This window comes from Bison bison, unplaced genomic scaffold, assembly GCF_000754665.1.
Source record: "Bison bison bison isolate TAMUID 2011002044 unplaced genomic scaffold, Bison_UMD1.0 scf7180017864485, whole genome shotgun sequence".
Taxonomy (NCBI): Eukaryota; Metazoa; Chordata; class Mammalia; order Artiodactyla; family Bovidae; genus Bison; species Bison bison.
The window spans coordinates 1,717,910-1,722,405 of record NW_011495045.1 but is presented as its reverse complement, the minus strand read 5'-3'; positions in this window follow the sequence as shown (position 1 = coordinate 1,722,405).

Genomic DNA, 4,496 nt, shown 5'->3' with positions numbered 1-4,496 from the left:
AGTCCAAGATCAAGATGTCAAAATATTCTCAGTGTCTAGAGAGGACCACTTCTTGGTTCATAGACTGCCATATTCTCTCTGTTCCCACAGAGTGGAAGGCTCCAAGGAGCTCTCTGGGGGTTCTTTCCCTGAGTACTAATTTCATTCATGGGGACCTAATCACCTCCCCACATTCCTACATTTTAATACCATCACACAGGGGATTTAGTTTCAAAATATAAAATTTGGGGGGACATAAACATTAGGTTTGTAGCAACAATGAAGTGAAGTGAAGTCACTCAGTCACATCTGACTTTTTGAGACCCCAAGGACTATAGTCTACCATGGGATTTTCCAGGCAAGAGTACTGGAGTGGGTTGCCAAAACCACATGAAATAATAAATAAAACCAAGGGAAACAATCAGGTGCCACAGAACAGTTCAGTTCAGTTCAGTCGCTCAGTCGTGTCCGACTCTTTGCGACTCCATGAACCGAAGCACGCCAGGCCTCCCTGTCCATCACCAACTCCCGCAGTTCACCCAATCCCATGTCCATCGAGTTGGTGATGCCATCCAACCATCTCATTCTCTGTCATCCCCTTCTCCTGCCCTCAATCTTTCCCAGCATCAGAGTCTTTTCCAATGAGTCAGCTCTTCACATCAGGTGGGCAAAGTATTGGAGTTTCAGCTTCAACATCAGTCCTTCCAATGAACACCCAGGGCTGATCTCCTTCAGAATGGACTGGTTGGATCTCCTTGCAGTCCAAGGGACTCTCAAGAGTCTTCTCCAACACCACAGTTCAAAAGCATCAATCTTTCTGCACTCAGCTTTCTTTATGGTCCAAATCTCACATCCATACATGACCACGGGAAAAACCATAGCCTTGACTAGACAGACTTTTTTTGACAAAGTAATGTCTCTGCTTTTCAATATGCTATCTAGGTTGGTCATAACTTTTCTTCCAAGGAGTAAGCATCTTTTAATTTCATGGCTGCAATCACCATCTGCAGTGATTTTGGAGGCCCAAAAATAAAGTCTGCCACTGTTGACACTGTTTCCCCATCTATTTCCCATGAAGTGATGGGACCGGATGCCATGATCTTCGTTTTCTGAATGTTGAGCTTTAAGCCAACATTTTCACTCTCCTCTTTCACTTTCATCAAGAGGCTTTTTAGTTCCTCTTCACTTTCTGCCATAAGGGTGGTGTCATCTGCATATCTGAGGTTATTGATATTTCTTCTAGCAATCTTGATTCCAGCTTGTGCTTCTTCCAGCCCAGTGTTTCTCATGATATACACTGCATATAAGTTAAATAAACAGGGTGACAATATACAGCCTTGATGTACTCCTTTTCCTATTTGGAACCAGTCTGTTGTTCCATCTCCAGTTCTAACTGTTGCTTCCTGACCTGCATACAGATTTCTCAAGAGGCAGGTCAGGTGATCTGGTATTCCCATCTCTTTCAGAATTTTCCACAGTTTATTGTGATCTACACAGTCAAAGGCTTTGACATAGTCAAGGTGGGTCAAATCCTGAAATTTGTGTAGTTTATATACTATTTGAAGTATGTCCCATAAATTAGAGCAAATGACGAGTAAAGGCAAGAAGGATCAAAATGTACTTAAAATACATCCAAATTAAGTTAAGGAGGTTAGGTTGGGGATGGGGTAGGGGATTTTATTTAGGTTTGCCTAAAATCTTGCAACCAGACATTAGCTTGGTCCTGATAATGAATTTAGAAACAAGAAATGAAATTATCAAACTTTGTGTCATAGAAATTTGCCTTCTTAAATCACAATACAAGTTTTAAAGAACCCTGGTGACTCAGATGATAAAGAAACTGCCTGTACTGTGGAGACCCAGGTTCAATCCCTGGGTCGGGACAATCCCCTGGAGAAGAAAATGGCAACCCAGTCTAGTATTTTTGCCTGGAGAATTCCATGGACAGAGGAGTCTGGTGGTCTACAGTCCATGGGGTAGCATAGAGTCGGACACGACTGAGCACCTAAGACACAGACACACCCACGCAGTCTTGGTACTGTGCTAGTTACACTAAACAGAAAACTATTTTGTCCAGTTTAAAACCTAGGATTTTTTGTTGTTGTTATTTTTTAAATTAATTTATTTTTTATTGAAGGATAATTGCTTTACAGAATTTTGTTGTTTTCTGTCAAACCTCAAGAAGAATCAGCCATAGGTATACATATATCCCCTCCCTTTTGAACCTCCCTCCCATCTCCCTCCCTATCCCACCCCTCTAGGTTGATACAGAGCCCCTGTTTGAGTTTCCTGAGCCATACAGCATATTCCCATTGGCTATATATTTTACATATGGTAAAATATACATACATCTCACCCTCCCCTCCCCTCTCCCACTGTCCATAAGTCTATTCTCTGTTTCTGCCCTGTAAATAAATTCTTCAGAACCATTTTTCTAGATTCCATATATGTATGTTTGAATACGGTATTTATCTTTCTCTTTCTGACTCCTTTCACTCTGTATAATAGGTTCGAGGTTCATCCACTTCATCAGAATTGACTCAAATGCGTTCCTTTTTATGGCTGAGTAATATTCCATTGTGTATATGTACCACAACCTCTTTATCCATTCATCTGTCAATGGACATCTAGGTTGCTTCCATGTTCTAACTATTGTAAATAGAGCTGCAATGAACAATGGACTACATGTGTCTCTTTCAGTTTTGGTTTGCTCAAGGTATATGCCTAGGAGTGGGGTTACTGGGTCATATGGTAGTTTTATTCCTAGTAAAACCTAGGATTTTTGAATCAAAAGAGAAAAAAAAATCCAAATATGCTAATAAACTTTCTTTAAAATGTACAAAAGAAAAAAACCTTCAGTTTAGTCTGAGCCACCATTTGATTTAAGCATGTATTAATTAACTATAATGGTTCAGTTAATTAGAGGTTGCAAGAGGCTGTTGTGTAGCAGCTAATGGGGAAAGGAATATGTAGTTCTCAATCTTGCTTATTTCACTCTGAGTGGACGTTTCTTCCCAGCTTGGAAGGAACTGAACTCTGTCTTTTCTATATTAGAATTTTCCTTTATTCTTTCTATTTCACTTTTCCCACCTGTCCATGAAATCAAGCTGGGGTTAAATAGAAAAGTGTTCTCTTCTCACCTTCATTGTACTTTCCAAATTACCTAGTGAGCAATCTCCTGAACTCAAAGATCAATGTCATTTTTGATGGATTAGCACCATGGAAGCCAAAAAGTATAAGTCCTTGATTTTGAAGAAGTTGATTATTCAGAGCTTTTTAAAGAATCTACTGAGAGTTGGGATAGCATTATTTCCCCTGGATGGGCAGTGGCTATCAAAGTCTCCATCCCACCATCATTGTGGGTGCTCTCACTTACCCTAATTTATTTACGTATGAGAAGATGCTCTGAGAACAAACAAAAATGATTTATTTTTGATTTATCCCTTGATAAATGCATAAGGATTGTTACAGAAAGGGCACTGTCTTTTAAAAGGAAAAGCAACCATAATGGAAGTAGGCAGAATCACTATTTAGAGGAATGTCTAAAGAATGAGTATTGAAAAGTGTCAAAACTGGTTGCTGATGTAAGAAACATCAGTGGCCTTATTTTTATGAAACACTTTTAAAGTTCTTGAAGAACCTTCAAAATTTGTTCTTTGATTCCTCTAGATTGTGAAACCATCTTCCATAGAAGTCTTTCAGTAACAATATTTAAAGATTTTATCCAAATATGCATACTGTGATTACCACTGAGTTAAGAGTGTGAATATATATGTACACACAGTTGTGATTATAACTATCAGTTCAGTTCAGTTCAGTTCAGGCGCTCAGTCGTGTCCGACTCCTTGCAACCCCATGAATTGCAGCACACCAGGCCTCCCTGTCCATCACCAACTCCCAAAGTTCACTCAGACTCACGTCCATCGAGTCGGTGATGCCATCCAGCCATCTCATCCTCTGTCGTCCCCTTCTCCTCCTGCCCCCAGTCCCTCCCAGCATCAGAGTCTTTTCCAATGAGTCAACTCTTCGCATGAGGTGGCCAAGGTACTGGAGTTTCAGCTTTAGCATCATTCCATCCAAAGAAATCCCAGGGCTGATCTCCTTCAGAATGGACTGGTTGGATCTCCTTGCAGTCCAAGGGACTCTCAAGAGTCTTCTCCAACACCACAGTTCAAAAGCATCAATTCGTCGGCACTCAGCTTTCTTCACAGTCCAACTCTCACATCCATACATGACCACAGGAAAAACCATAGCCCTGACTAGACCTACTTTGTTGTCAAAGTAATGTCTCTGCTTTTCAGTATGCTGTCTAGGTTGGTCATAACTTTTCTTCCAAGGAGTAAGCGTCTTTTAATTTCATGGCTGCAGTCACCATCTGCAGTGATTTTGGAGCCCAGAAAAATAAAGTCTGACACTGTTTCCACTGTTTCCCCATCTATTTCCCATGAAGTGATGGGACCGGATGCCATGATCTTCATTTTCTGAATGCTGAGTTTTAAGCCAACTTTTTCACTCTC